The sequence below is a fragment of the Phoca vitulina genome, unplaced genomic scaffold, assembly GCF_004348235.1.
Source record: "Phoca vitulina isolate PV1807 unplaced genomic scaffold, GSC_HSeal_1.0 scaffold14, whole genome shotgun sequence".
Classification (NCBI taxonomy): domain Eukaryota; kingdom Metazoa; phylum Chordata; class Mammalia; order Carnivora; family Phocidae; genus Phoca; species Phoca vitulina.
In genome coordinates, this window is record NW_022589717.1 from 1,373,416 (window position 1) to 1,384,443 (window position 11,028).

An 11,028-nucleotide genomic window follows, 5' to 3' on the forward strand; every position below is an offset into this window, starting at 1 on the left:
ATTTTGGGCTAGATAATTATTGGTTGTGGGGGTCAAAGAGAGCTGTCCTGTGCATTGTAGGATGTTTAGCAGCATTTCCAGCTTCTACCCACTATTTGTCAGGGGCCCCTCCCACACACACGTTGTGACAAACAAAAATATCTCCCAATTTTGGCAAATGGCCCCTGTGGGGCAGGATTGTCCCCAGTTGAGAACCACTGATTTCTTGCTGAGCCACAGCTCCGTGTTCCCTTTGTTCCCATGTCACCCAGCCTGCAAGCAGCCTGTCCATCGCCAACTACCCTCCTGAATCACCAAGTGAACTCTAGACTCATTTATCTACCCATCTGCTACTCATATCTCAACCGGGACATCCTAAAGCTAACTCAAAACCAACATGCCCAAACCTAACTCATCATTTTCCCTCTAAGATTAACTCTTCCTTTCACATTCTCTGCCCTGGTTAAAGACATCAGGGTCAATCTCTCACGCAGAATCCTAGCAATACTTCTAGATCCTTCACTTTCCCTCATCAACCCCATCTACCACCACATGTGAGGGAGCAGATGCTAATAACTGCTCTCCTTGTCTTGCATTGGCTCCCTTTCCCCACTTACTATTACAATAGTCTTCTACTAGCCTCTTACTTTCTCCTCTAATACCTTCTGAATGCAAATCCGATTGTGTTACTCCATGCTGAAAAATCGATAGATTTTTAGCAGATCCAAACTGCTTGTGGAAAATAGAATTCTTTAGCAATGTGCATAATGACCTTTCTGAACTTTTCCTCCAGTTTTACTCCCACCCTTTGCTTTCTTGCTAACAAACTACTTAAAAGTTCGTGATTTTGCATTTGTTACCTCCCCTGCCTGCCTCTACCTTCCCCTACATTCTCTTAGTTCAGGGGGTGAAATCCTATTCCTCCTTCAAGACCTGTTGTAAACATCTTTTCTCTTATTTTTCTTTCTTAAGGTTCCTCTTAACCATATGTCCTGATATCTTGACAGCAACTTCGTGAAAGGCCCTGAGCCACCTCTACCCAGCTAACCAGCTCCTAAATTTCTGACCCAAAGAAATGGTGAGGTCAAAAAATTATTTGCTATTCTAAGCTGCCAAGTTTGGGGGTAATTTGTTACAGAGCAACAGATGATTAATTCAAATAGTTTAGTCACAGAGGTCAACATGAATGAAATTCTAGACCCAAGTTCCAAGTTTAAGGGGCTCAATCTTTCTAGCTCAAGCTTCACCTTGCTTTTGAATGATACCTATGAATTGTTTTATTTCTCCACTTTCATTTTGAAACACAGGAAAAATAATTGGTTAAAAAATGTGTTTGAATGGGGGCGCCTGGTTGGCTCAGTCGGTTAAGTGTCCAACTCTTGATTTCAGCTCAAGTCAGGATCTCAAGGTTGTGAGACCCAGCCCCTCCTGCGGCTAACGCTGGGCATGGAGCCTGCTTAAGATTCTCTCTTTCCCTATCCCTCTGCCCCTTCTGCCTCTAAAAAATGTGTTTGAGTGAATTAGCTGCTCAATATTCATAGAGTAACTTGCAAAGGAAGAGTTCAAAATTCTATTATTATTTAATGTGGCTTTAAAGATTCAGAATGGGAACTGAGGGATCATCCAGACACATTTTCCTTTACATTCAAATTTCTGTCTTTCAAAGAAACAGTCTACAGAATAGGGACAGAGAATCTAATTCCAATTTTCTAGTTAATCAGTTAGGAATGTAATTTTGATTTCATAAAAAAAAAAAAACTCTCCACTATAAAGAAAAGTTCTAAATTTTTTAAAACATTTTACTTATTTTAAAATTCAGTGTGTAGGAACAACTAAAATGGTCACCAAAATGGGAATAGATAAATGAATTGAATATTCATGTAATGGAATGGTATTCAGCAATAGAAAAGAACACAACAACATGGAATAATCTCAAAAACATGTTGAACAAAAGACGACACAAAAAGATACATTCTATCTGATCTCACTTACATGAAGTTCAAGAACATGAAAACTAAGCTATAGTGATAGAAACCAAGAGCAGTTTTTGTAGGGGTAAAGTGGACTAAAAGAAGGAACAGGAGAACTTTCTGGGAGTGATGGAAACGTTCTTCATCTTGATTTGAGTGACAACTACATGGGTGTATATGTTATCAAAACTCATGATTTAGGATTTGCTTATGTTCATTTCACTGTAAATTTTACCTCATTCTAAAAAAGACAGCATTAAAAAAGAGTGCATATACCAAAATCTAATTATGTTTCCCCGTTAGAAGGATAACCTCTCTTTTAGAAGGTATAAACAGGGGATTCAGAACACCACACTGAAAGAGCCTTTACATCACACAAGTGAACCTAAGTAAGTATTTCCAAAAACTACCTTTGAGGAAAATAAACCTCAGCCGCCAGAGCCAGGATAACTACCCGCTGATTCTTAGCACCAGCCCATTCCTCTCAGGCTGGACTTGGGTAGAAAAGCATTCACTTCTGCTCACTTCTGAGACTGCCCTGTTCAGCACACACACAGTAGACACAGGAAGCGGACCCTCCAGAAAGGCGCATGGAGCGGAGCCCAGCAAACAAGTCGCCGGCAGTGGGCAGGTGTCCCGGCGCTGCGCGCGTGACTCCGCGTCCAGGAATCCCACACGTGCGGAGGAGGAGAGGTTCTGGCACAGAAAGGAGACTAAAAGGGAAAAAGCATATTGACAAAGCCTTCACAGTTGTGAAGGGGGGCTGCAGAGGGGCACGTGGGAGCTGCTGCTGGACCCGAAAGGGAGCATTTGACACACTTGGTCCAGACCTGAGAAGACCAGGGGCCTGCGCGCCACAAAAGGGGAAGGCAATCAGGGACAAATGCACGGTGTTCCCATCTGCGAAGGGGAAGGCAGAAGCATCATTGAGGGGGTCGGGGGTGGGACAATTTTGTATAGAATTCGAGTCTCTACCAATTAAATACAGACACCAGACTCCTTACCTGGTCTCCCAGGATCCGCTTTGGCCATGCTGCTCAATTCGATTCACCCTTACCCCGGGATTAGATTCAGACTCAGGAACACGGTTTGTAGGGTCTTTGTTATTTTTCCCCAAGACGCGTATCACAAATGCCCCTTACTTTCTCAGGGAAATACAGCTCTACCTGCAGCCCCCCACCTCCAGCTCGTCTGTGTCTCCCTAACGTGGTAGCTCCAAAGACCTTGCTTTGGGAAGTCTTTCCTAATCAACGCCCCTAGCCCGGATTAGGTGCTTTACTCGGGGCTCCCTAGCACCAAGCACCTTCTTCCGCTGTGGTAAAACCTGGCCTCTGTGTATTGTGGCTGCCTGTTGATTATTTTCTTTTTTTAATTGTGAAATATCTCAAACTGTAGAAAAGTTTAAAACGATGGTTTGTTGCCAATTAAAACCTTGTTACAGGGGCACCTGGGTGGCTCAGTCTGCCTTCGTCTTGGGTCATGATCCCGGGGTCCTGGGATTGAGCCCCACTTCCTTCTCTTTGCTCAGCCGGGAGCCTGCTTCTCCCTTTCCCTCTGCCTGCCACTCCCCCTGCTTGTTCTCTCTCTCTCTCTCTCTCTCTCTCTCTCTCTCTCTCTGCCAAATAAATAAGTAAAATCTTAAAAAAAAAAAAACCTTCTTACAATTAATACCTTGTTAATTATATATATTTTAAAATAAATAAAATGTTACAGACACAGAATAGTACTACCATTGTTATTCCCTGCTTATATATCTTAGTTATTTATGTTTTTCCTTAAAGATTTTATTTATTTATTTGAGAGAGAGAGAGAGCATGGGGGGGAGGGAGGGGCTGAGGGGGAAGCAGACTCCCCACTGAGCAAGGAGTCCATTGTGGGGCTCAGTCCCAGGACCCCCCGGGATCATGACCCCAGCCGAAGACAGAGGCTTAACCAACTGAGCCACCCAGGCACCCCAGTTATTTATGTTTTTAATCAAAAACAATATATAGCATTTTTAGTATTTCTTGGTGTGTTTCAAATTTAATATAATTAGTAATTTACTACACATTAACAATTCTTTCACTGTACCTTATGTTTTGATATCATATTCATGAAGAAATGAAGACATCAAAGAACAAATCATAAAAGAAAAACTAACCCATTTCACCGCATTAAAATTAAAAACTCTGAACGATAAAATATTACATAAATGAAGTTAAAATGTAAGCTGCTGACTATAATTGCCTCTTCTAAAAATAATTATTGTTTCAAAAATATTCGTGTTCATAATTCTAAAAGCCAAGTTTTTTAATATGTTTAAAATTTAAAAGTCTCTTCCCTTACTTGCTCCTACTATTAAGTTCTATTCTTCAGAAGTAGATTTTTTCAACTCTTTTAACTTTTTTTTTTCTGGAATTAGCTTCCATGTTTTTTAAACATGTACTTTTTTTAGGATAGTACCTATTGACTCCACACCATTGAAGGCAATGATTTATGAGCTTTCGTCACACACACACTCTCTTGCTCCTCTTTGTCCACCATCTCAATAGATAGAACTTCTATCTATTGGCTAGAAGTGGAGCAATATCCCGTGCTTACATTAGCATGATTATGGAAATATAATTCACAAAAGAGCCATGTAAATGTCTCAATTTCACTTTCTTTCATCTATAACTTTTTGTTTTCTCTATTGTCTCCACTACCCTCATTGGTTTCATTGCCTGTGTGCCTTTATTGATCTCTAAACTCCCTCCCAAAAGAGGAATTTTTTTAATATTGAATACATTCAAATTCACCAGGAAATACACACACACACACGTATGTAAGTATGTATGTATGTGTTTTCCCCTGGATGTATTTTCCAGACCATCCTCCTCCCTGTCTGGTCCAGTTGTCTCATGTCTGCTGCCACTCTCTGCCCAAGACTTCTCACTGCTATCCTAGACATAGGATGACCAACTCATCCCAATTCGCCAGGGACTGGCCCGGTTTTAAAGCTGAAAGTCTCACATCTGGCACCCCCCTCAGGCCCAGACAAATTGGAACAATTGGTCAACCTACCTGGACATCCCTTTGCCTCATTCTTGGTTCAGGTCTTGTTTCCTGGATCCTATCTCTTCTTCTTGGTTTCTTTCCTTATTTTGTAGAACCCGTTCTCCAGTGTTTTCCTAAAAAGGACGTAATTTTTTTTCTTTTTTCTTTAAATTCAATTTAGGTAACATATACTGCGTTATTAGTTTCAGAGGTAGAATTTAGCGATTCATGAGTTGCATGTAACACCCAGTGCTCATTCCATCACGTGCCCTCCTTAATGCCCATCACCCAGTTATCCCATTCCCCACCCCCACCCCTCCAGCAACCCTCAGTTCATTTCCTACAGTTAAAAGTCTCTTATGGTTTGCCTCCTTCTCTGTTTTCATCTCATTTTATTTTTCCTTCTCTTCCCCTATGTTCATCTGTTTTGTTTCTTAAATTCCACATATGAGTGAAATCATATGGCACTTGTCTTTCTCTGGCTGACTTATTTCACTTAGCATAATACCCTCTAGTTCCATCCACGTTGTTGCAAATGGCAAGATTTTTTTTTTTTTTTTTTTGATGACTGAGTAATATCCCATTGTATATATATACCACATCTTCTTTATCTACTCATCTGTTGATGGACATCCGGGCTCTTCCATATTTTGGCTACTGTGGACATTGCTGCTATAAACATTGGGGTGCATGTGCCCCTTCGAATCACTGTTTGTATCCTTTGGATAAATACCTAGTTGTACAAGTGCTGGGTCATAGGGTAGTTCTATTTTTAACTTTTTGAGGAACCTCCATACTGTTTTCCAGAGTGGCTGCACCAGTTTGCATTCCCACCAACAGTGTAAGAGGGTTCCCCTTTCTCCACATCTGTGCCAACATCTGTCATTTCCTGACTTGTTAATTTTAGCCATACTGACCGGTGTGAGGTGGTATCTCACTGTGGTTTCGATTTGGATTTCCCTAATGCTGAGTGATGTTGAGCATTTTTTCATGTGTCTGTTAGCCATTTGTGTGTCTTCTTTGGAAAAATGTCTGTTCATGCCTTCTGCCCATTTCTTGACTGGATTTTTTGTTTTGGGGGTGTTGAGCTTGATAAGTCTTCATATATTTTAGATACTAGCCCTTTATCTGATAAGTCATTTGCAAATATCTTAAGGAGGTAAAAAGTTTTAAAACTTGCATGTCTGGGGATGCCTGGATGGCTCAGTCGGTTAAGCGGCTGCCTTCGGCTTAGGTCCTGATCCCAGGGTCCGGGGATTGAGTCCCACATCTGGCTCCTTGCTCAGCGGGGGGCCTGCTTCTCCCTCTGCCTGCCTCTTCCCCTCTTGTGCTCTCTGTCTCTCCCTCTGACAAATAAATAAATAAAATCTTTAAAAATAAATAAATAAATAAATAATAAATAAAACTTGCATGTCTGAAATGTTTTTATTCTGCCTTCACACTTGTTAGAAAATTTGACAGAACGGAAATCAAGATTTGGAATAATTTTCCATCTGAATGTTGAAAGGATTACTCCACTGACTTCTAGCTTTCCGTGGGGCAGGTGAGAAGTCTGGTGCTTTTCTGATTCTGGATCTTTTGTATGTTTTTAATCTCTGAGAATTTGTAGGATCTTTTCTTTATTTCCAAGGTTCTGAAATGTTACAATGGCATGCCTTACTGTGAGTTTTTGTTGTTGCATGCATTATGCAGGGCATAAGTGAGCTCTCTCAATCTATAAGCTCATATCATCTATTCAGGGAATCTTCTTGATTATTTCTTCAAAAGTATCCTACCCTAATCTTGTTGTATTCTCTCTTTCTAGAACTCCTGTTTATTAGAGTGTTGGGCCTCCTGAACTCTAATCTTTTCCTTTCCTCTTCCATTTTCCATTTCTTTATTTTTGATTGACTTTCTGGAAGACTGTTTCAAATGTATCTTCTAAACTTTCTTCCAAAAATTTCTATTTAACTTCAAAGAGCAATTTTTGTTCTCTGAATAGTTTCATTCTATAGCCTTTTGTCATTGTTGTCCAGATGCTATATCTCTTCCTACCACATGGGGATATGAACTATAAAGTTTGTTTGTTTTTTAAAGTTTTTTTCTGCTCCATCCATAATTTCTATTTTCTTCACATGTTTGTTTGATTTGGTTCTCTCTGTCATGGCATAGGCTTTCCTTAATTGCCTTGGTAATTGGTAATCTTTGGTTGTCTGTTCATATTTAAAAATAAAGGAAGAAAAGAATCTGACTGGAACAGGCAGGTACACATTTCTGTAGGGTGCTCTGGCTAGGTTGTTTTATTGTTTTTTGTTTGTTTCTTTGTTTTTGTATTTAGTTAGCTTCCCATAGCAGACTCAACCACATTCTCACCTGGAAAGTAGAAGTTTGACTGACAATTCATTTCTCTTACAGACCTGCAACTAACCTTCCCACTGTGAGCACCACCTTCACCCCTATTCTGATATTTCTAAACCTTTCGGGGCTCCTGTAGCTCAGTCAGCCTTCTTAGCTTTCCTTCCCACCAGCTTTGCTTTTCATTGTTAATTCAGCTTTGCCGCTAGTCCATCTGCTTTCTAGTTTCCAATATTCCATTGCCACCATATCTTCTACTTATAGGTATTTCTCTCTTTTTTTTTTCTTTGCCTTTATAGGTTTGTGCCAAACAGACAAACAACAAAAAACTCTATACTGTCACTTTTATGCAATTTGGGGAGGGAGGGTGAGTAAATGTGTGGTTACTTTGCCGTATTTCACCAGAAGTCTTGAAACTGTCTCTTCCTTGTCCATGTGTGTCCCCTGCTGGTTCTGGAGGCAGCTGAGTTGAGGACTGCATCTCATTCATCATTGCAGTCTAGTGTCCAACATTTTGCCTGGCATACATTAGGAGCTCAGTAAGTAAGAGTTTACTGAATGAATGTAGTACAGTCATTTTTTTTTTTGAAATATTAACCAATGTTTTGCTTTGTTTTTCTCACCAGTATTTCATTTTCCCCTTTCCAGTTAGGCTAACGTGTTGTCATGGTTTCAGGGAATGCGTGGGACAACAGAAAGCAAACTATTGCTGGATTTTGAGTTTCAAAAGTTTAAGTGTTTGGAAAAATTGAAAGGCCTCATAGTATAAACAAAATATTGGGGCAAAATACTGTGAAGCATCCCTCTACGTTTCCCCTGGAATTGGAAGATTGATCCAAAAGAGAGTCAGAGCTTAGCTCCCCGGGAGGCAGCAAGTCCTATAGAAAAAACAGGCAGTGTGTCTAGAGAGTCAGGACAATTTCATTCCACTAGAATGGCTCAGGAGCACCGGAAAGTTTCTTGCACACTCAAGAATGAAAACAAGGTAAATGGAGAAAGCTCGCAGATCTAAAGGGGCCTTATAAATAAGAGTGAAGGTTAAGAAATGCCAGACTGGACCACTGAATGGAGAGACAGGATGATGCTTATGTCACTGGATACATCATGGACAGATGACATTGAGCATTAGATTCCTCCCAACCCGGATGCTTTGGCACTATGTAAGTCCCTTGTTACTTAAACACAATCCTAGGGAAATCCACAAATGAACTGAGACTGCATTTCTGCCACCCAAGTAAAATGGGAGCCCAAGATTGAAATTAAGTTGACTTACAAAATAATAAAATTACATTTTCACAATATCTGTACTGGTTAGTTGAAGTTCATATATGCTGAACAAATATGGTGATGATGATCACCAGATTATTCATCTTAAAATTCTTTAAAAATTCACAAGTATTTATACATGAGATGAACAAATATGTTAAGGTAACACCATGCTAAATTGAAGTACAGATTTACTTGCAAATGACAAATCATCCATGAAATCAACCAATGGTTTGTAGAATAGGTAGATTACTTGGCTAAACTGTTTATATTGTTAATCTTAATGGAATAACTAAGGAATACAGAAACCTCTATCAGGAGTGTATGTTAGGACGGCCACCTCCAGCCAAGGTGAAGGCCAGCACTCTCTCCGAGAATGGCTGCAAAAGCTGCATGAAGTACACAAAACAATATCTGCTTGAAGGCATTAAGGAACTTCTGGGGAAACTTGGCCTTGAGCAACAAGATTCCGGAGAAAGAAGAAACTTGGAGAAGAGAGTTGGCATTGTGCAATTGATTTTTCCTCTGGTAAGATAGCATCTGCATACTCCGAGCACTGAGCACGAGGTCAAGGACCAGGCCATGGATGTGGGCAGGAGGTCACCAAGAGGCAGAGAAGGCAACAGAATTTTTGGCAGTTTTGGGAGCTGGAGAGAAAAATTGGAATCTTATGAGTCTGGGATGCCGGTGAGATGGGTGGGTGGAACGTTGAGCCTGACATTTGACCTATTTTCCCAAATTCCGATGCTGCCTGAACAGTAGTAAGAAACTGAGCAGAACAGGGGCGCCTGGGTGGCTCAGATGGTTAAGCATCTGCCTTCGGCTCAGGTCATGATTCCAGGGTCCTGGGATCGAGCCCCACATCGGGCTCCTGGCTCAGCAGGGAGCCTGCTTCTCCTTCTCCCTCTGCCTCTCTCCCTGCTCATGCTCTCTCTCTCTGTATCTCTGTGTCTCAAATGAATAAATAAAATCTTTAAAAAAAAAAAAGAAACTGAGCAGAACATCTGTGAAGGTACAGCTGAGATTTTGCAGTCTCAAAGGAGTCACCAGGAGGTAAAGGTCACAGTAGGCACCCCAGATCCTCAGGTGGAATCTTAGGAGGGTGTGTTGCTATACCAAACATATTACACATTATTTCTCATAGTTCTGGAGGCTGCGAAGTCCAAGGTCAAGGCGTTGACAAATTCAGTGTCTGGTGAGAGCTGACCTCCTGGTTCATAGACAATCATCTCCCGCTGTGTCCTCACACGGTGGGAGAGACGAGGGAGCTCTCCAGGGTCTCTTCTGTAAGGCACCACTCCCACTCATAAGAACTCCACCCTCGTGACCTAATTCCTTCCAAAGCCCCCACCTCATACTGTCACATTAGAGGTGAGAATTTCAGCATAAGAATTTTGGGGAGACATAAACATTCACTCTATAGCAAAGGCTTCCTTTCTAGAAACAGGGATAGATCAGAGATGGGAAAGAACTACAAAAACTGTAATGTACTGTGTGACATTCTGGAAAAGACAGAACTATGAGGACAAAAATAAGATCAGTAGTTGCCAGGCGTTTGGGCTTGGGAGGCATGAATAGGTGGAGCACGGAGGATTTTTAAGGCAGTGAAATTATCCTTTTTTTGTTTCTTTAAAGATTGTATTTATTTATTTGAGAGAGAGAGAGAGAGAGAGAGAGAGCACGAGCTGGAGGAGGGGCAGAGAGAGAAGCAGACTCCCCACTGAGCAGGGACGGATCAGGACTGGAGCCTAAGGCAGACGTTTAACCAACTGAGCCACCCAAGTGCCCCAACAGTGAAACTATTCTTTATGATACTATGATGGTTGATCCCTGTCATATACATTTGTCAAAACCCAGATAATGGGTTCACTCACCTAGGGTGAACTCTAACGTAAACTACAGACTCTGAGTATAATGATGCGTCATTGTAGAGTCACTCTTGGTAAAAAAAAAAAAAAAAAAAAAATGCACCCTTCTGGCAAGGGATGTTGATAGCAGGGGAGGCTATGCGTGTGTAGGGGCGAGGGAATACAGGAACTCTGTACTTTCTGCTCAACTTTTCTGTGAACTTAACACTGTTCCAAAAAATAAAAGCTAAAAAAACAAAAAACAAAAACCCTGTAATGCAGCCTGCAGTCAGATCTATCTTTGATTGGATTAAAGTGGTCAGCTCCCTAGCAGAGGAAGGGGTAAAGCCTCTCTGGAGAAAGATTTCACCCCTAAGCCTCTACAATGTTTAAAATACAATGTCTAGTATATTCAGGAGACATTTGACAGACATTCCAGGAAACGGAAACAATTACTAAAAACCATAAAGAAAAAATAGAAATAGACATATTAATCCAGATATTTTAGTTGTCAAAAACATTTAAAATAAGTATGATGAGTATACTCAGGAAAAACAGATGAAAAGAATGTATATTATTGGTTTAAATATAGATACGAACTGTGGAGTGCAACATAT